Below are 23,515 nucleotides of genomic sequence, written 5' to 3'. Positions count from 1 at the left end.
GTGTTAAAAGGAATATTCATAAATTATACTACTTTTTTGCAGTGACTATCTTGTAATTTTTATATACGTTTTTAGATTGTAGTTTCAAATTTTGTTAATATAATCATGAAACGTAGCTTATTAGTGTACTTTTGTGAAAAATTTCTTTTTTTCCCGCGGGAGCGGGTGGAGGGGATTCTTTGGTTTGGTGGAGCAAGAAGATAAGATTCACCGTTTCGATTCGTTTAAAGGTCGAAATTGAATTTACTTCCGGATGAGGACGTGTCTTTGAACGTTCTCCCTCTTCCAACGAGGATTAGGAAGAGGAATTTAATGAGTTCCTTCGACATGAATCCTGGTGGAAGTTTGACGATTTATTTTGCTGTTTCTGCAGGACGCGGATTTGTTAGCCGGCTAACGGTCTCTGAAGCGAAGTTGAGGGGTAATTACGTCTTGAGCACTTGTTGCTCTTGCTCTTGTTACATTTCTGCTTGTATTCTCTGCGGATGCGTTACATGGTTAAAGGGCGGCCTCGCTGTAATTGCTGCCGCGTCGAAGATTTCATTTAATTTCGACGAGTGTCTTGTAGGTGATATTACGTGTGCCTTATCTTTATATAATGCGAACATTTTCTTGTATAGTATTTTTTTAAATATAAACTTTATTGTACATATATCCGGTATTTTTTAAAAATAATTATTAAGCTTAGCGCGAGTCAAGATCGTCTTCAGAGATTTCTATTCTTAAATTTTTCTAGTGCAATATTTTTCTTAAGTAATTGACAAACTTTTTTAAAGCATTATATGGGCTTTACACATATGTATGTATATTAAAAATTGTTATTCTTAAAACTTTTTAATATACTACTTTTATTAAATATTATAATAATTAACGAATTGATGTTAGCAAAAATTTTCATTTGTAAATTATCTGGAATTTTCTACAAGTTTGGCTATTTGCACCCACTTTAAAATTTCGTTAGAAATACCTTTAATATATAGAAGTCTACGTCATTTCACTTTTGCACAGTATCGATAAAAAAGAAGGATGCAGTGGGCAATCCAATCAAGACATTCGAGCAAAATAAAATAAAATAAAATTCGTCGTCGGTCGCTCCAATCAGAGAGCGCATTCACTTACACCAGACTTCATTCATCGAACGATTCAGCCGCGTAAATTTCGAATTTCAGAAGCGTGTCTAATTTCATTATTGTGTCATCGTATATAGTATATAGTATATTTGCTAAGTATCAGATTATAATTATTTGCAGATGTAGGGAAAATTACGTATAATGAAATTTATATACATATAGAAAAATTTATATGTAATGTAATGTATGTAATGTAATTTTTCAAGAATTATTCTAATTTCTTCTATAACGTCGAGTATATTGCATAGGTAGTCATAATTTGCAACCATCACACTTAAAAAGTATATTTAGAAATAGTTCCTTTAATGTTTATAAATAATCTAAAATGACGATTGGATGTTATGCTTTAATAATTTCAGACATTTGAAGAATGAATTTTTTTCATTCGTATACGACTGAATGTAATATTTTTCTTTTTAATACTTAATTCCCTTTATAAGTTTGAACGAATTGTGACCTGGATAAACTTGAATAAACCTGGATAACTTTACTGTTTATTTCCATACATTCACCATTGTGGTGTATAATACACGCGTAATAAATCGTTTCCCGCCAATTATGTCTTCCTCGATAAAACAAATATGTCGTTTATTCAACTGCTTTCATTCATAAAGAATTGAAAATCCACATAAAACTGTTGAAAAACAATTCATTTTTCCAAATTTTAAATATCATATTCACTAACGAACATCTAACATTCCATTTTTAACGTTCTAGCATATAACCTGTCACATTTAAGACATTCCTATCGAACTTCTCAATTTCGATTAATTCAAAACTTGATATTGTCGATCGGTACTCACCATTTTTATCTATGTACAATGTACGATGCGTGCTTCCCGCCAATTGCATCTTCTGCGATGAAACAAAGATATCACTTTCATTCGCCAAGATAATCAAAATTAAACGAATCTTACGACAAAATCTATACAAATTCCAATACCATGCCACTTCACTACTCTACAAATATATACAAATATACAAATATATACTGAAAATCTGTCTCTTATATTCAATTTTCATCGTTTTACACAACAACGTTTACCAACGTTCAACATTCCTGTGAGATTTTTCAGATTTCAATGTCAAATCAACATTCGTGCCTCTCATATTATATCATTCCTCCACAGTTTATTTTACTTATTATATCCAATAACAATTCTATATACACCACAATATGATTACGTTGCACATTATTATAAAACATTCGTACGGCCATTCACTCGCAAAATTTCAAGTACACAAGAAACGATCAACTATTCGCGAGAACCACGGCGCATATTAACTTGCTGCCCCCTGTAGGAAATTTAGGTACAACATAACATAGCGTTCACGTTTTCTCATTGGCTGATCAAGCATGAATTCGCTCAGCAGCCTCGACAACAACGCCAGATTGAGACAATACGCGTCGGCTGCTAGCAGTAGCAAAAGGAATGCTCTTGGGGCCGTGGGGGCACGGTTAGTACGAGAAACCCAGTTAACTTGGGCAGGTTGATTACGCGCGGCAGGTGTCACGCGCTAAAGTTATCAAGTTTCGTCTAACCGCGTGAAATACCTTACGAATTACAAGCAAGAGTTCTCTCCGCGCCCTTGCCTGTGCCGCAGTTAATTGCACTCGCGACCAACGAGCACTTTCCGTTTGCGGAAAAGACGAAACAAGGGACGGAAGAGAGAGTTGACCACCGCAACGCCACTTTCTACGCACCGCAGACTGTTCCCTCAAACTTTACCGCCTTCCTAATTTCGTTCGTCGCGACTTTTGATTATGTCTGATGCACCAGCCATTGCAACAAGAAGGTAAGAAATGACGGTTGAAAACTGTTTCGAGTACGCTTAACCTCAAATTGCGCAAATTTTATGTACTTATAGTACATAATTAGACGTAGGAGGGATACGTATGTATGCTTTTAGTGGACAATTAAAATTTTTTAGATTAGATATTGCAATTTTATGTATGTGCGCAGGGACATTCAGTGTTGTGGAACAATTATGTGCATGTATATTGGTAAATTATTATGACACTGGTGAAGCGAGGTTAACATAAAAAGTCACTGGAAAGCTTGACCTGTAATGAACCATGTATTTAAATCTTTTGAATGGATTTTCGAACTGAATATTGTGAATTAATGCATTCGATCGTATAAAGATATTATAAATAATACTAATGATGAAATGAAATTAACCTGAAAAGTTACTAGAAAATTATTTTATTTTGAAGTTTACACTAAAAATGTCCATGTATTCAAATTTCTGATTGCATTTTTTATCATCATTTATATAAAAATATTATAATTAATACATGGTGGTCAGTTAGTTGATATATTAATATATTTAGTTTCTTCTAACTTTTGCAAATACTCCTGTATATGTAGTTTGAATTGTTATCTTACATCAATATAAAATTTGGTCCTATTAATCGTTTCCCTAATGAATCATTAGATTTTGCATAAGGACAACAGAATTTTTAATCAAGTATGAAATTTAAATATGCGAAAATGCATACAATGTAGGAACGTACATAAAGTGTCCAGAGTAAAATAATCGTCATAATTTTTAGTAGATGAAATAAGTCCTATTTTTGTATAACAATACAATGTTTGTTAATGAAGTTTTTTAATAATATAAATAAAACTTAGCAAGCAAATTTTAAAAATTACAAGTTGTATAATCATCTTATTCGACGAGGGCGATATTTCAGACCAATATTCAGGTTTCATCTTCCAATCATATTCATAAAAATATGTATTTACCAAAACATCTATAATCTATCGATCATTACAACAAGAATTAATTATCAAAAGTGAAAAAAGAAGGCATATTCTTTTCTGTAACACGTGTGATTCATTCGGAGGGATTTTCATTCGAAATTTTATCACGGTCTACGATTTAATGTTTGCATGTATTTAAATACATATGTGACAATACGTAATTCGATTTTCGCGCGTGTTTCCCCCACTCCTCCGCTTAACCTCGTATCAGCATACGAATTTCGCGTTGGCGGTAATTTCAGGGGATGCATTTCTCGCGGATATAGAGGTTCCGCTGCATTATCAAAGAAAATTCTGGGTTAAAACGTTGAAGCTCGAAGCTTCAAGCTGAATATCCGGCAGATTTTTTTATCCGCTCGCGATTCGCGCAGCGATAAAGAAACGTATTTTCCTCTTTGACGATGTGTTCGCGCATCTCCGAATTAGTTCTCGTACCGGTGCTGGTTACATTTTGTATAATTGCGAGCGGCTTGTCGCTCTACAATCCGCGTGTGTATGATTATTCATGCCACGAGCGAGTTCTCGTTCTCAGAGTGCGTGGAATCGTACGATACGCTCGTCCTCGTTCATCTATATCGCGAAATTACACAAGAAAATGTATTACAGACTTTCCGTTCAATAGAAACTAGGACTTTTTAAGAGATTCTAGAGAAGCAGCCGAGGTTTAGCTTTCATGAGAATGTCACGAGGTTAATTACTACTAGATTCGAGATATTTATGCATTTAGGGAAAATTTTAGTTTACAAAAATGCAGAGAATTCATGTAGCATGCAAGTTAAATTATCTAATGAAAATTTGATTATAAATTTTACGACAAAACTTGTGTCGAATATTAATTTCTTTCACGATGTAGAAAGTTAAATTTCAATCTTTTTTCAATTTTCTGCGAATTACGATAGAGAATACGCACAGGATGTATAATCGTAAATTTCGATGGAAGAATAAATTCAAGTTCGTCGGGGATCTTTAATTCATTTCGCAAACAAGTTTCACCTCCCATAGGAATTACTTTTTATTCTCCTTTTCTTCCTTTTTCGAGGAATTGTATGAAATTCGCACAGACGAGCCTTCTTCAATTCACCATAAAAAGAGTGATTTAAGATTCCGTCTGCATTCTTAGAATTATATCTCTATCATCCATTTTGTACCCTCCAATCGCGGGTCTGGTGCAAACGCATTTTTCTTCCGATACTAAGAACGGGGAGCGGCGTAAGTTATTTCTTTAGTTCGATGCTGTGAAAGTCTTCGAGGGGTAACATCGTCGACGATACCATTTCATCTCCCGATTTGTTATATTTACGAGAAATTTCGTTCAATCGGGCACTCCTGTGGAATTAACCCGCTGAATTTGCATTGATTCGCAGAAGTATTTGAACATTTATAAAAATTTTCCATGAATATAGTATGTGTTATACTAAACATACATTTTCAAATCGGTCTCAAATTCTACCAATATAATTTTGATAGTAGTGTCTCATTACAATACTAACGAAACTTTAAATGTTTTGTGTGGCACACATGGTATATTCTTAAAGATTTCTATAAATGTTGGAATATTTTCTTGAATCAATGTATTAGGTTGTCCGAAAAGTTTCTTTCGTTTCATAAGGTGATAATAGATGAACAACAATTTGTTTTATATTATTTTATTCAATTAGATATGATCCATTTCGTTCTATTTCTATTATTATATTCATGCATAATTTAATAAATTTATATAAAACAAAAAACATTGTGCGTCTATTATTTCCTTATAAAACGAAAGAAACTTTTCGGACAACTTAATATATATAGATTCATATGTCTCAGTTGAATGAAAACAGCTAAAACTACTTTCATCGACTTCCATTAAATTCGAAGCACGTACAAAGGCGAAAAATTAAAGATGAATGTTATCCCATTAAAAGATATAATTCAAAAATTCCAAATACATAGCTATATACCGCTTTAAAGAGCTTTCAACTGTGGAGCAAAAAGCGCGCGTTGCCCCCACCAACTCTACGTGTACGTGTGGGGGTGCGGCGACATCGTCTTTATCGTCTGGTCGGAGTGATTAACTTCCCTTTCATTAACGCAGTATTCGTGACCTTCGTCGTATCCAGCGTTGGCGGTCTCTTCCTCGTCCCATGAAGCGTTTCTCGTGCATTCCTCTCGCATTTTAAACCATCTCATCCTCCGGTTATATCTTACCTTACCCTTTCTATGAAAGTCTGTCGAGGCTCGAGTTAATAATGTCCTCACAATTAATAATCGTGAAATTAATACCAAGACACTGGGAATAAAGATAGATAGAGCGCCGTCTTGTCCTCTCTCTGTATAACCCCTCTTTTCCACGCTCGCCTGTTTTCACGCCTTTATCCGCATTCGCCGTGCACCGTTCAGGATTAAACCTTATCGTCGGCTTTCTCTTTGCATAGGATCGCATGAAAGACGCGATCTCCAGCCCGCATCTTTTTACCAGAACCGCTTTGATTTCCATCCTTCTACTTTGATCGAATCTTTGATACGCGTTTTCGACTCTCGAATTTACTTCGTTCGTTCTTCCTTATGTTGGTAATGCTAATTCGATTACATCTGTATGTAACTTGATTTGTATCACATGAACGAATTTCTAATATATTTTTACGTATAAATTCTGGATAAATATTGATTTTTGAAGATTTTGACAAGCTACATAACATTTTAAGAAAACCATTCTTATTATCTTTATATTTTTATTATTTGTGCTTATATACATTATCGATCGTCATATTGCTAATAAGTATTTCAGCGGAATATTTTAAGGCAACTATGCGCTAAATTTATATACTTTGTATGTATAAGTATATATCTTAATATTTATGAGTAAGCTGTATATTTGGTATAGAAGAAAAATAAAAAGAATAAAATTGCCGTTAACGTCTTCGTGAAACTATAAAAGATACTATACAAACTGCAAAATTTGCTATATTCGCAATATTCTATGCTATATTCTGCATACAATATTATACATTATAAACACTTAATTATATTCTATAAAGTAGAATAAACTAACCAGTATTAGGGAATTTTTGAGGTTGTGCATTGGATTGATGCATTGCTCTGGTGGTGTAAAATATTTTTACTCAGCGGAATCGTTGATCGAAAGAATTAATTGATTCCCGGTGCGATCGTTCAATCCCTTCAGATTGCATCCTTCTCCGTCCTATTCGCGCGATGAACAAACTGCACGCCGGTGCTCTCTGAAACGAATTTGGCAGAGCTCAAGGTTTGATTTCATCGAGCCGGTCTATTGGCTAGGGCCTGGCTTTTCATCGGATGCGCGTTCCCACGTAGCGAGCAATTGATTTAAAAGTAGGATAGGTCATCGATTCGCCGCGTGGTCTTTCAATCGGGATTGGTAAATGAATCGATTGATGAAAGGAGGACCAACGAATTTCCCGTAACTCCGTACTTTTCCTGTGTATTATCGAAGCATAACGTCCGGGATTACGTTTCACGATTGGAAACGACAGTCGAGCTCTCGTGTGGTCGTTACAACTTTCGGTCTCCTTCCAAAACACGTCTCAGCAATTTCGCCTGGATACGTATACTCCCTGCATTGGAATTTATCGAAACTTCGTAATGTTCTCCGGCATTATATAGAGTATTGGAAGTTTATGCTATGGGTGTTTTATTTCGATCGATATCGGTATGCATTTCTTTCGACATATTATCGTTATTGCAGAGTTTCGGCAAGTAGTATGAGGTTTCAAGAAAGAGAGACTTTAGACATTAAATGTGACTTCTCGAGAGGCAGCGATACTCCCCTTCTTTGTAGCCAATGTTACAATTTATTGATATTCTAGAAAATGTAAGAAGTTACAATAAAATGTTTGTTTAATAAAAAATTTATGTCAACGCCCCAAACTAAAATTTGTGAACTGAAGTAAAACTTTTTAAAGCTACAACACATTAAATTTTCCGTGAACTCTTTCTTTTGTCCATAATTGATCTCAATCTCGATGCGTAAATCCCACGCGCGTTTCACGTGTCTCTTCTGCGTTCTATTCATCCTTTTCCAACTTATATTCTGATGGTGTTCACCCTCTCTCATTGTTCCGCGAGAGAATCTAATGAATTTAAGCTGTCAATAATACGTGACGTCGGAAGGGCGGTAGAAACCCTCTCCGGTGGGAACTCGAAAAGCTGCTGCGAGAGTCGTGTGTCGTCCTGGTTTGCTCGATACGAATTCAGTTGTACGCGAACGTACACACATGAGATCACGTACGAACGAAGGGACCGGGTTGTACACAACGAGAAGCAACGGGTCGGACGCAGTCACTGTGAAATTAACGAATTTTTCACGATAGGCACATTAACTGCTACCGATTGGGTCAGCAGAAGCGTCGAACCGTTTATGACAATGATGCGAACGATCCCGCGGAATGACAGAAATACAATCGAATAGCTTCGTGGGTGTATATATATATATATATATATTTTTTTTTACCTGGGTACGAACTTGACGCCGCGTTTCTCTGCACGTGCGAATGGGGAAATTGCAAAATGTGAACCGTGAGTCGTGATTTACAGGGAAATCTGTCTTTGGTGGATGTTTGAAATGGTTGGATTTTATTTGGGAACGTATAACTGAACTGCGCTGAACTTATAATCTTTCACTTTTGAAAATTCTTTATCCCAACAATATGCAGATTAAAATTACACTCTTATCAGAAAATCTGTTAGCAGAACACAACTATTTATTCTTAATTTGCCCAGCAAGAAATACTTCGATCACCTAACCATCCAATCTAGATACATAGATAAAACTTTCTCTTTCTAACTGCTATAGCATCACATGGAAATAAAGTCCTTAACCAAACGATACTCAGGTAGAACAGTCGAACTAACGCATCGAAATCGCGCGTTCGATAGGCCCATGTTACTGGTACGAGTTTAGAGAACGATCCAATTAAGCGAATACTTCCGAAACGTATAATCATTGTACGCTTCGAAATGAACCCTTGGTGGAGGACACGGGGCTACGTTCGAAAGTCGAGGATCTCGAAAAGTCGAGTATCGCGATAAGGGTGGTAGCGGGTGGTGTTAGGGGTAGAAAGTGGGGGGTTACCAGTAGAATTTCCGCCTTCGTGCACCTACGACCGTTGGGCAGGGCTAATAGGATTCGCGAAATTAATTACCTGCATTTGCATAAGCCCCCGTAAACGTTTTTCTTTTCTACCCTGGCTCCTCTTGGGCCGAGGAACGAGAGAGGAGTGAGGCGGACGAATAATTTTCACGAAGAAATTCGTGATTACGTTAACGATATCCTCCTCTCTGTTACTTCCGAATATTCGTCGTCTTCTTCTCATCTGAATCGATCTCTCTCTTTCTCTCTCTGGCGTCGCTCTCCTTTTTCTTCTATTCGGACTGGAACGAGCCACTGCGTTACGCCGTTGCGTTTACATCGTCAAGAACGACATTGTCCTCGTTGCCGTGCCACGTCGTCGACTATGGGCATAGCACGGCTAACGAGATTTGTCGTCCAGGATAATTAGATTATCCGTACTCTCTGGACGAGTGGAGGGGGGGTGGGGGGGGGGGGGGGAATTCACATAGACACGAAAACAGGAAAACGAAGTATCCATACCGCAAGGATGACGCCATTCTGTAACGAGCGGCCATATGTTTGATAATTCGCCGGAGGAAAAATCGCACCGTTGCTCGTAAAGAAGGGCCGCGATCGGCCCGGGTCCGATTTTGATGAAACTTTGTAGAACAGTCCAGAAAAAGATAGTAGCTACTTATCTTTTTTAACTGCGACAATTCAAGTTCAAGGGATGAAACCAACCTCCAAAGTTCGACTCCCTAGAAGCTAATTTAGAAATTGCCGAGTTATACAGATAAAAAATTTTGTCAAATCTTTTTGATAATATTAATTCAATTTTATGTGTCAAGACACTTTGCCTTGACAGTTACACGCTTCACCTCAAGCTCTCACAACTTCAACATTTTCAATTTCCAAGTTTAGTTTCTCTTTAACATCCTAGGGGTCACCTCTGTACGGTGGAGGCTTTTAAGAAAATGCATGGGAGTCTGAGTTGTAACCCCTGCGAAAATTCGTCGGTGGCTGCGTATTCGTCGAAATTACTCGCGATCCGTGGTTTTTGATCTAAAAAGTGGAGGGGTCGGCGACGCCAGGGATCTCGTGGCATTCACGAAGCTATTGTCACGAGGAGATCACGTGTGTGATGCGCGAGAGTGGGACTCAGCCGGCCTCGGGACATCGAATAATAGATATTACCACAAAAGCGGCGTGTGCCGTCACGTTGAAAATTGATTGGACATGTACCCGGTGGTTGATAAGGCAACCTCTTGTTACACGTGCCCGTGGATATATGCACTTGTCCACCATTGCAACGAGAGCAAACGTAAATCGCAAATACTTCGCTTTTCTGTCGCGCGCGCTGCGTCGCGCCGAATAGAACCGTATGCAAATGGAATCGCAATCGAGAAATCCAGCGCTCGTTCCGTTTAAGTTCCACCTAGCCTTCTATTGTGCCACGGTGCTTTCTGCACCGCGACTGTTATTAACGCTTTAAGTTATTCATACCACCGGCTGATGTGGTTCCACGCGAAAGACAAATACGAACGATTAAATTCCAGTCGTATTCTCTGTTCTTTAATTTAATTGGACAAACGGGTCGATTGTTCCTTAGAAATTAATATTTGATTTTATTGATTGTCATATGTATTATTATCATATCCTTATTTTTGTGCATTGTACTATCTGCAGATATGTCATCGGGTCCTATATTTGTCAATTTCTTCCATAGTTTAGCATATCTCTTGTTACAATACGGACCATGTACATGCTGGTTGACTTCATAAATTAAAATACATACGATTATTTTTATACTCTATACTGTTATCAGTACGCTGTTGTTGTGTACGGTGTACAATATATAGTTATGTACCTTGTTACTGTACGAGAGAGCATAACGATTAAACACGATGAGAATTTAGGTCGATTCTCATAATTTTTAGAAAAGATTGGACTGTCTTTATAACTTCAAGTATTCATCGCGTTCTAATCTCCTTCTAACGCTTTTATTACATTACACGCACTACACAATATTGTTAAGTTTGAGGGGCACTATTACGTTTGAATCTTCCCCATTTCTTGCCTCCTTTTTTTTAGCAATATTCTCCGTTCCTGTAATGACTACAGGAAAAAGGTGGAGACGTCGTGCACAATAAGCAGTATTCCCTCCTACACAGTGGGATGATATCCCTTTTACACCGGCTAAAAACGTCACATCTCCATAGAATGCTGTTGGGAATAATTCCGTGCGAAAGTTCGTCTGATTATATGATGACAGGTTATTATGTAAAATATAATCGTGTGGTTGAATGGCCACCTTCAATCTCGACGTATCGTCGATTACAATAATAACAGTGAATAATCGGTTGTGAAACAGTACTGTTATTATTTCGTGCAAACGACATTTTACGTGCACCTGGTCCATAAAATACCGATCGATGTAAGAAATTGGCGTACAGTTGCTTTCACACACTTTCCACTGCATCTCCATTAAATCCGAGATTGAACTGGTTACATGCTCGTGAAAGTATCGTGTAATTGATTCTGAAACGGATTATGACGAGAGCAGCACAAGAAAAACAGTATTCCTTTCATTGGAACGAATCTGAAAGTTAATGAACGATTGGGTAATTCTGTTCAAGGTGTGTTCGTAATTCTACATCGGTTAAGTGGGGGATCAAGTCGCAAAGTAGGTGATTATTGCACTGTCGATTATATTTACATATCAAAGAATGATATTATTAATCCTAAATTTGTACGAGACTTCATGCTCAGTGCTGTAAACGCAGAAAAAAGAAAGAGCGGAAAAGAGGAAGAAAATGATACGACGGTTCCAAGTACAATCGATAGCTACAATGCGCCTAATGCTGGAAACAGGAGAGTCTCCTTTGGTTCAGTCTCGCGATCCGACACCATCCAGAGATTGAAAGTCGATTGAATGGCGACGCTGGACAGTAGCAGCAATAGATACACATCAATTGTGCCTGTGAACTTGAATTCGGGACACAATAGATCCAATGAAACGCATCATTATTGTCTGATTCCTCTCCCTTCCTTTCTCTATGTCCCTTCTTTACCACACTCTGTTCTCTCTGTCCACTCTGACGAACCCGAAAACACGATCTCCGACCAAAGGTCCAATGTACCTGGAGTATCGATTGTGCACGTATCAACCACATTCATGCTCGACACCGGGAAAAGCGGTCTACATACGATTGATCGGAAAGTTCGAACTGTCGCGATAACCGATTTCTAGCCCCTAGGGGACGCACTTACGTTTCTGGCCATACCTACGATGTCGAATTGACATGTTCGATCGATAACGTCGATACGAAGCGTGTTTATCATGTTTTACCCCGGCACCGCCGCCGCGATGCAACGGATTTTCCATTCGAGACTATCTCTGTAATGTCGTGTTAATTGCTTCTGATCAATCGTTGATAACGTCCGGCGTCAATAATCGATGACATTAGCCGATTGAGAACAAACTGAACTTGGATCTCTGATTATGGGACTACTAAAAATCAAGCTCCCCTCACGATATTCGTATTTCTAGTGTTATCTGTAAGTTACCTTTCTCATTTCGGCTGTGAGAATAACAACCATGGAGAAAAACAGTATCTTGAAAATCTAATTGATAGCAAATCGACGAGAAAGAAATGCGAGTGAATTCTGAAAATCTATTTGGACGCTTATAGTCTACAACAAAATTCTTCGTATATCTTATAAGAAAGCTATTTTTATGTAAACAAATCCTGTATAATACAAAGAAAAAATACAATTATATTTTGTAAGTCCATCGAAGCACAGGTATAAGACATTTTTGTATAGATTGATAATCTTCGATTGAGGCTCGGTTCGGTTTCTACACTATCTTGTAGTTTATATTATATTTTATATTACAATTTAAACTTTCTATTATTTACAAAAAAGAAGCTTTGACAAGTTCCTAGCTATCTCTTGAGGTTCACTTCATTTTCTCTAAATACTTACAAGCAGGAGTATATCTATAATTATGAACGATCAACTATATCAAATCAAACTTTCAAACCAGTATCCTGAACGATGGTCGACCGTTTAACATTGGAACGCTTCAACATTTCGGATGGCCGATTCCCGGTTACGATACGCGAGGAACAAAGTTGAGCGGAACTTAGACAAAAATATCCGCGAGCTTGCTGGTCGTGCGGTATCAAAAGGAACGGAGGGAAATGGAGGGAAACGGTCGGACGTGAAATAGCATAGAATTCCGAAACAGGGTTTAGTCTGTGGCGAGTAGCAGGGTGGTCGGCCCTATCGATGCAACGACGAATGGTCGGGAGAGGAGGAGTTCATTACGCATGGAAAAATAAACTAAAGGGAACTGCTCGACTGCGGGACCAGTAGAGGAAGGCCGGTGCAGCATTCAATGCCACGGCCCTCTACCCCGTCTTCCTCTTTCTCTTTGTGCCCCACGGTAGGATCCCTCATCGAGAGTACCTCCATGGCCCTTATCCTGCTTTGCCTCTTCCTTCTTCGTATTGTGTCCTCCCTTCTCCATACTCTCTCACTCCCCCGTTTCGTTGCTCTGCCTTATGACCACGCGAGCCGCGTAATGACTTAACCTCTCTTGCTATTAATCATTGAAATTAACCTGCGCTGTGCTAGAAGAATTAAACTGAATTTCGATCCTGACTACTCTTTATCGTCCCTTGTATTTTCGTTCGATTCGCCATTCATTTCGCGTATAAACTTCGTAGTATCGGCGTTGGTTAAGAGACCTAACGAGCCTTGATAACGTATAAATGGCAGAGAAAGGTATTCCGGGAGAGGGGCAATAAAAAGTAGCTTCGAGCTTCCCGAATCAAGATCTTTTCTTACAGACTTCAATTTTGAAAGTATTACATGTGAAAGCTTATTGGTTGTGGTAACTGATATATTTATTACAAATTATTATAAACGATTCCATTCTATACTTTGCTAAATTACTTAAACTTCAACAGTTCGATTTTCTCAGTAGGTTTTCTCTACCTTGTGCATATTTCCGAATACTTAAATGAAGTATAAAAATATTCAAAGTAGATATAACATAACTCATTACAACAATCGATAAATGAAGCTCTATTTAAATTCCTCCTTTTTAGTTACGTTCGCAAGAATCTAAAATTGCATAAATATTTGCAGCTTAATTATAAGTAATATATTGCGTACGCAATAGAAGAACTAAAGAAAAAATGAAGAGTAGATTTTGTCGTTTTGTGTTATCGAGTATTCCGATTCATGTTATCGAGTACTTCGTTCAAATAGCGCGAATTGGTAGTAGAATTCGCATGATATAAATAATAGTTTCTTTTCCGTTGGGTTAAATTCGCAGCAGGAGCAAAATGACGCGACGGTGTAGTGTACGAATCCCCGAGAGGGTTCTAGGTAGCGAATCCGAAGCTCGCTTTATCGCGTATAACGAACGTCACTGCATTAAACCCTGTTGCAGTGGGTAAGCGATGGCGCCGTCGGCTATTGCGTAATCTGCAATTTTATGCATGCCTGTCCTAAACGCGGCGAGGCAGGAAAGAAAGTAGAGATTTCGTGTGGTCTCTGTAATTGCTCGCCGCGAAAATAGCACGATAATAACCAGAACCGAGGCCGGATATAAGGGAAGACGGTGCAATAACCAGCGGAACGATGTATTTAACCACTTACTTAATGCAACTCTGCGAATCTTTCTAATAAAATTAATGTCCCCCATCTACCGATGGAAATTTTTATTCGTTCGTAGATCTTTGCGTATATTAAAGCAACTCAGAGATTTGATATGTTGGTAAAATTCGAGTTTTATAATTTTTCAATTCATTGATTTGGTGGATAAAGTTGTATGAATTTTATGATTACAAATGACAAAGTACTATAAATGTTCTTATGTTTTCTTTAACCTTATTTCTATAGAAACATAGAAGTTCGCCAAGCAGTAATGGCGATCGCTGCTCAAACATAACTGTGCAATCTGAACGGTACTCTCAGGTAGAAAATTAATCGTATCAATCAGAAAGCAGTTTTAAATTACCTATACGCTGGCTTATTGCAAGCTAGGCAGGAAGGTTGTTTCAGATTGGTCAGAATAACCAATGTTACCATTTGTCCTGTACATGTATGTACAGTTCCCTTCACAAGTATAGGAACATTTGATTAAGAAACGTGATGATTGACCTAGATCATCGACGAATTTATCAATTATTATTAACACTAAAAGAATAATCCTGTAAGGAACAATACATAATCGCTATTAATATGCATTAAAGATTTTATTAATGTGTGTTACCACTATTTATTATATTTTTAATGTATTCGATATTTATCATGATGTAATATGATTTGAAAAAAGATTTAATCGTTCTTATAGGTTTTAATAATTTCATAATAATTTTTAGGTCTATTTTCTGCAAGTCTGCCAATACTTCTGAACGAAAGTGTACATAAACACAGTATCCAAGAGGAATCAGAGGCAAAGGGTACGGCGTAGGTGAAACACATGAGAGGAGAGGGAAGGAAAGCAACAAGATACCAGTTGTCCGTATAATCTGTAGATCTGACCGCGCGTGTTCTGCCCACGAATCCCGTGGGTGGTAACCGCCTCGAGGGCCTGATTTACAGGTGTAACCAGCAATAACGATTCACAGGAACGATCGAAAAAGATGTAGAAGAATACTCAAATAGAAGAATCAATCGTATTCCTGTTTTTGTTGCGTCTCTGCTTTTGTGCAGTGATACATATTTGGAGGAGAAAAACGAGGTTTTTGGGTTTATACTATATTCATTTAATTTCTTTTATCATTGCAGTTACATCATTTTCCAGTTATTTCAATTATCGTTAATTCATTTTTAATAAAAATGAATTGAAGTTATCGGAAAAGATATTCTTAGAAAAATTGATTGATATGTAGAACATTAAACGATATAAATAATCGTTCCGTAAATGTAGTAACGAGAGATATATCAAAGTTAAGTTAATTCTTTAAAATGGAACCTTGTATTTTTATGTTCATAATGGAGGTATTTAATAAATACAATTTTGATTGCAGAATTTGTCCCATAAATTAAAATGTCTAGAATTTTTAGAACGTCCTAGAATCTTAAGTATACAGTTATGTACGAGTTTTCCATATGACTGCAAAGAAAGAACGCACGTACTGTAATCGCCCGATCGGTGAATGTCTCAAATGTATATAAATGTATTAAACACCCATGGTGTTAGGTGGAAGATAGATTAAAGAAAACAACGTGAATAGATCCGGTGAAACTGTCTTGATTTACGGCGCTAGAGTGTTATATCGACACACGTCTCTGCGTGAATTGGTCACGTGCGTTTCAACCGATCGCGCTCCAGTGCTTTCATCAGGTGAACGTGACCGGTGATTATCGATTAGACGCATCTTCGATCTTGCATAGTAATGCGATCGTACATCGTGAAATCACGTAATAGCTGTCGCGAGTGCGCGAAGGGATTTGCATCTGTCAATCCGCAGTTACGACATTCTCGTCGTGAGCGAGATTACAATGATATTGTTATATCGTTCATACTTCTTCCTTTTTCTAATTAATAATTGCTCGGAAACAAAGTTATGGCTCGATTATTATATGAAAGGTCATTTTATAGTTAATTATCAAGTGACTTTACTTTAAAAAATGTCTATCTCATCTATCATACTCCTCTATCTTATAACTTTTTACCATCATTTATAATTCCAGCACCCGAACAATTCTTCATCGTTTAATCTCAGTGATACATATAAATCCGGAAGCCACTATTTTCCGACCTGTATGTTATACGTAAAACAGAACAATACGTCAGAAGTATGTCACAAGGTACGTGCCTCACGCAACTTCTTACAATCTCATCTTTCATCATCTTTGACGATCATAATTCACGTTCATCATCCTCTTTATCAAAATTACCGACATCTGGAGACCACCTGGTCATCCGAGACACGGTACAGGTCACGATCATGCGATGATACGCGCGAATACAACCGCACGAATACTGCTCGCGACATATGCATGAAACAATCAGGTGTTCGTACGAAGCTCTCCAGCAGGTAGAGAAGGTAAGTAGCGTGTTTAAAGGCGGCAGAATCTTTGAGAACGATCTGCATCGTGTGTTCGCGAGAAATGGAGCGACGGGCAGAGCAGGTGCGCGTACACCGCTTGGGAAATCGCGGCAAAGTCTCTTTTCTCATCATCTTTCTTTTTCTGTTTCTTTAATCCTTTCTCTCGTTATTGACTCGTTTCTTTTCTTTGTTTCTTTTTTTTTCTAGGGCGGTGGCAATTCCCAGATTGTGCGCTGAGATTCGAAAAGTGTTAATTTGGAATGGAATGTTGGACGCTGGATTGACTGAGATTTCGATTTCTTTTTATTTAATGTTTCGTCGATTGCTACTTTTCTAATGATAAATTTTTTTTACAAAGGTCACCATAGGATTATTGTTATTATTATTATAGTGTTTAGGTTCGTTGGTTTGTTCATAGCAAATATAATTTATAATTATACGTGCAAAGTTAATTAAAAGTTTTAATAAGAATTTACCAATTATGATATTTAACAGTATAATTAAAAATTCTAGTAAGAATTGAGTCTTTCAGGACCACGCGCATAAATATTTCTTAGACTGCATAAAGGAATTTTTTTTTTGGCAATTATTGATAATTTCGATTTCTAATATCGATAATTGATATTAGAGGTAGTACATTTATTGCTTTATTAATTAATCAATCTTAAGAGTACAATGTTCGACCGTATATAATATAGTAACGCGCCAAATTATTACATTTTACTTCTCTAAAAGAATCAATGAGATTCGCAAGTTTCTCGCGAAACCACAATGTCCAGTTTCCACGAATTAAGTGGAAATTGCCATCGAGGCAATCAGTTTCGCGGATTGTTGCGTAACGAAGCCCGTGCAATGCGCGTTATCACTCGAAATTGAAGGATTTATTATATAATTAAAGTTATAACTCATGCGTACAGGTCATCGCACGGTATATTCGATAGCGAGATGCAATCGAATTTCGATCGAAGTCACGAGATACGTCGGTGACACCTGGAGTTCGATAATCGCTAATTAAAAATCGCAATGAAGCCCGAAGGAGGAAGACAGAGAGACAACCGTGTCGAGGATTTTTTCATAAGTGGGCCATTTTTTATTTTTTATTTTTTTTATATGTGTTTTTTTTCATTGCCCAGATGCAGTTGTCGGAGCGCGCGAGTGTTCTGGCAGGTGACATCTGCGAGGTTATCGTGTTATTTTTACTGGCGTTGTCGCGCGTGCACACGCGGTGGACCTGCAAATACACAGCCACGGAGAACGCTTGTCCCTTCGAGATATATATGGGGTGAGAGAAAAATGATTCACCCGGAACGTGGCGATGTTGATCTCTTTTCTTCAACGATGAAAAACGCGAAATAAGTCGCGTGTAGTTTTGTCCATGCATACAACTGTATAAGCACGTGCATACTTCTAATAATTATAAAACAAAAAATCTGATACTACTTATTTGAATGGATGTGGTAATTAAATGCTCCCTTAGAAGCCAAACAGATTAATTCCACTTTTACATGATAGGATTCATAAAGATACGTAATGTCCAGCAATTTATTAGTATAAATAAACGCAAATTCTAAGATAAAGTTTAAAAAGCATTATTTGTAATCGTTATTCACTGCTTTTCAATTTACGTAATTTATCAGTATGGCCTCTGAGTGATTCAAATACCAAATTATAGGATTTTCATATTTATAATAATATACATAGTTATAAATATAAATTATATATATACGCTATACTGTATATATTTATAATTCTAATAATTATTGCTTAACAAACATTTTCAAGGTATATATAGAGGAATTATAATGATGATGGATAACGATTTTTTCTGTCACCCTATACACGACCGATATGTCGACCGGTTACGTCAACAGCGTGTGCATCTTCGCTTCCACGAACTATTTATTTCAGAAGATAATCCTTAAAATTTACCGAGCGCCAGGAGATAAAGCACGGTTACCGGATTGTGCTTTTCTACTGGATAAAATGTTCCAGCAGCGTGTCTCAAATTCGCCACTCTTCTAAAATTCATACGATGCCCCATTGTTTCGTATCTTCGCGCGAACTCCCTTATGAATTTTTAAACTCCGGCCAGACCGTACTCGCGAGTCCACGCAAAATTTCTACCTGTTTATCCGCTGAAAAATAGTAGCTGCGTGCTGCAGTTTCCGCAACTTCGTTTCAACCAACGAAGACGAATAGCCAACCCGAACGAATAATTCCTACCGACTGGACGCAAAATACACTCTCTATACAAATTCTACCAATGATCATATGGCCCATTGAACGTTGACAACGCCCACACAGATATTTCAAGAAGTAGTACCAGTGTGGGCTATTTTCATATTTCTGTATTTAATGATCTTCCTCTTAAATTGCAATATTCGTTACCTTCGATTATTTTTTTTTCAAAACCATCTAACGATATTATCATCAATCATGCCTCTATTTATGTGTACTTTGTATATATGATATATCACAGCTTATGATTTTAGGAAACGTTATAAAGAAAAAGCGTCAAGGATATATCAAATACGAAGAACAGAGTAAGAAATGTATTAAATACGAAGTAAAAGTATACAAAGTGTATTATATTCAAAATGGAACCAATTACGAACAATCCAGCAATCGTATATACACATACAGGAACCAAAAGGATCAGTTATGCTGGCAGAGAATCGATCAATTGCCGGATGATCGCGTTTGACGCGTCATCCGGAAAAAGTGGCGAATAAACGGACTATTTGGAAAAATGCTGGTCTTCGAATTTTGTACTCGTTGATGGCCAAAGGCCCGGACTTCCAGGCTGACATATGGGACGCAGCAAAGAGTGCATGGTCGTCGTCACGTGAACAGGAATTCATCGTGAAACCGGTTGGTATTGCCGCAGGATCAATCATCTCTTTTGGCATTGTTCCCTCGGAAAATGGCACAGGATCGTCTCACGAGATCGGCTTTCAGCCTTCTTTCGTAGGTTCTACGAATATCCATCGTTTCATAACACACGTTAGAATACAACGTTCGCTAAATGCTATCTTCAACTCCTTTTCATGTTTTGACAAAAGAACAGTTTTGTGGCACGATGTATTCAGCCTTATATGTAATATTTATATTTAGTAAAGTATTAGTATATAGCATGAATAGATATCTTAACTGTATAATATATGCCAAATGTGATGCTGAACATCGGGTTTATTAATTCAACAGATAATTGATTGTTTAAATATTTTTGCCAATTCTGCGAGATATACGCTTCTACTATGTGGATATTTTAACTTTAGATATATTTTGAGATTTGTTTCAAACGAGTCGAGTCTCGTAACGGTGCAAATGAAATTTCAAAATGGAGTATAATACACATAATATATCGATAAAAGGTATCTGCAAGTGTTCGAATACTTCCGCCAGGCTATGTATATTCTTTTGTAAAGCGAAAAGTATTGTCTTGCCTCTTTTCAGAAAGAGCGAATCAAATTCCGAAAAGGTTTTCATTAGACGAAAAATGTGACTGGTTCGGAGGGTTTCGGGCATTGTATGCAGGCGTTGCAGCAACGAGCTATCGGTTGTTCCCTGCAATGGAAAGATGGGGACGAAATATGAAGGGGGAGAAAAGTAGCAGGGTCTTTGACGGCGATGCATTATTTATCACCATGTATGACAAGCATTTTCATGTTAATAGCAGACCTGGAGGTCATTACCTCCATATAACATTGTAACGATGCCAGGATTCGTGGCCCAGATAGCGGGGAGCAGACGGTGAGAGTGAAACCCGTCGCACGCAGATCGTTACGTGTAATGCAATGATTATTTTCGATTCACTGACTTACGAAAATGTCTCGTTAGAGAATATTGTACAAACTTAGCCATTTACAACGAAAGAGATCGAATTCTTTCTGTCTTTTTGTTTCTTTCTGTAGGAAATAACAAAAATTTATGTAATATGTGAATCCTGAAATTTGATTCGAATCAATAGCTTTTTAATGAAAAAATTCCGGAAACATCTGAATAAAAGCAAATCGAACTCTCTTTCGTTTTTAGCGACAAAAATATTTCTAACTTATGAATTTTAATGAAATAGTCTCTGTAATATTTGAAGAAACGCGAATGGCATTTTGTTTTAATAAATATAACTTGTTTTTAAATACTAAGGCACAAAATTATATTTATCCCCATAAAACCATATAAAACATTCTAAAAAGTAGATAAAATTATTATAGACGATGCATCGTGCCAACTTATACATTTGCATGGTGGCAATTTCTGCGATGGATATCCTGAAATGGAAAATCTAGTAATTTGGCGAACCAGTCGGGGAAAGCTCCTTTTTAATTTTCCATATTAGCCTTTCGTCCTTCATGACCCTCGTATTTTTGATATATGCGCGCTGCTCGCTGCGACTTACACCACCACGTGTGCCTGTATGCAGTTTTCATTTGCGTAAAAGGTATTTACATATCGTCCGAATCGCGAAGTAAAAGCGAGAAACATCAACACCGATGAAAGCTCGATCCGACAACGCCAGAACGTACCTGTTTCCTTTGAAATCACTGGATTTCCAATACCAATGGAAGGAACGAAATTACCTCGACACCTAAGATTACATAATTTCCTCCGCGTATGCGTTTCCTTAACACCATTCACGAAATTTAATTAATTCCAACCAGAGGGAATATCAGGTCATTCTATCGTTACGTAAAATTTTATTTTGCAATCGTTACGAGGCATTAATTCTTTAATCTTTATAGAACCTTCATCTTATAGCACATTATTTATTTATCATTTATTTTATATATATAATACTTATATAATATAATACTTTACGAGTTCTAACTCATTGCAGAGATAATTTATAATATTGCTGGCAGACGTTTTGTTTTTATTCATTTTTCAAATGTTTTTATTAATTTCTTACAAAAAAATGTATTTGTTATGTGTAATAGAAATAAAAAGAAAGCAATATTTTCCATGTATTTCGAACAGTATGACAAGTCTTGTTTTGTATTCAATTTCATGAGTGAAATCTTTTTAATCGTCACACTTGTCACACATTCACAATTCACATAAAATTTCTTCATTTACGAGTTTAAACATCTGTTCTTGCAGAATTTCCATCATCATTTCACGCTCAAATAACACAGCCGTTGGTTAAAAAATCACTGGAAAGCGAAACAATGGCGGGATTTGGCGAGCTTTCTCCCTTCCGGCTGTTTCCTTAGCCGGGAATAAATTACTCGTAAGACGTTTTCCATCTGCGGTTCGATCGTCGATATATCAGCGACTTATCCACGAATTCGTAAGGCGCTGGGAACGAAAAAGAGTGAAGTTCGTAGAACGATCCGACGATTTTCTGGCCTGGTGAATGGCGCACCGGCAGGAAACTGTCTGCGCGAGAAGAACGCCCGATTAAAGTGCCGTTTCGAGTTTTAAACTGCCGCCAGTCCGGAACGTGTGGCGAATAGTTACGGAAACGAAACGTTTCGCCGATAGTAAATGAAAGCTTTAACGAACACATTATGCACCTCGATCGCTGCTAATCTGTCAATGCTTTGAAACCGTTGAATCTGATTTTCCAAACTTTTTCCCACTGTCACGGCTGTGTAATGATGTATATTCTTCATCCGTTTAGAAACTCCAATTTAACACTTTCAGAGCAGAAAAACAAATACATTTTTAAATATCAGTAAACTGTAATTATTACACACGCATATTTCCTGACGTTTCTATGAAGAATATACAGTGCAATAATTTTAAGTTTTACACTCTCACAATGGTTGTTAGATGATTTGCAGTGCTTCGGATTTCGATCGTGTTTTTAATAGTGCGTTGCGTTTTATTGACATTCAGACATTTCTTCAGCGCAAAGTTGAAACACGATAGAATTCCAAAGAATCATAAGTACGTTATGTAGTTAATAAATCGTTAAAGTATACCGAATATTGCATACATTGCCATTCATAAACATTACAGCACTTACAGAAAGAGGAATACATAATGAAATCTGTAATGTAAGAATTAAACATTCGCGGAGAATTATCTTCGTTGATAATTTGGAACTGATTTCGAAGTGGTCAAATTGCGTCTTACGTATAATGCAGGAGTTAATCGATGAAGAAGGAACTGATTGCGCTTTTAGACCGTGAACGAGGCCCTTTACAAGGCTATCCTGCACCTCGAATATGCGGTTCGGTCGTCACATGCATATGGATCGTTGGTGCTTTCATCGTGTACACAAGTCGCGAATAAATATGTATGAGACCGTGTGCATCGAGATTATTCGTTACTACCTCGTTTCCTTCTATACACGGATAGTCGCCATTTTCTTTTCGTACACGGTTGCCGTTAAATTCTATGCAAATTTCGATGCCGATCACGGTTGATTATTAATACCACCATCGGTGATATGGAATTCACTTGATTCCGTTTACCTTGTTTTACATCGTTACACGACGCATCGAATCCTATACTAACATAATT

At 37.3% G+C, this 23,515-nt stretch overlaps 1 long non-coding RNA gene across 2 annotated transcripts; it reads left to right on the top strand.

Moving 5' to 3' along the window:
• Window positions 1-2,556: 2,556 nt before the first annotated feature.
• LOC126917597 (uncharacterized) lies at window positions 2,557-21,139 on the top strand. Of its 2 annotated transcripts, XR_007711005.1 has the most exons (4): window positions 2,557-2,927; window positions 15,368-16,802; window positions 19,537-20,418; window positions 20,501-21,139. It is a non-coding gene; the product is annotated as an uncharacterized LOC126917597 (long non-coding RNA). The 2 variants fall into 2 exon arrangements; XR_007711004.1 differs by having other exon boundaries at window positions 19,537-21,139.
• Window positions 21,140-23,515: the final 2,376 nt, after the last annotated feature.

Source organism: Bombus affinis, chromosome 6 (genome assembly GCF_024516045.1).
Source record: "Bombus affinis isolate iyBomAffi1 chromosome 6, iyBomAffi1.2, whole genome shotgun sequence".
NCBI lineage: Eukaryota > Metazoa > Arthropoda > Insecta > Hymenoptera > Apidae > Bombus > Bombus affinis.
This window is presented reverse-complemented; position numbering and strand designations above follow the sequence as displayed.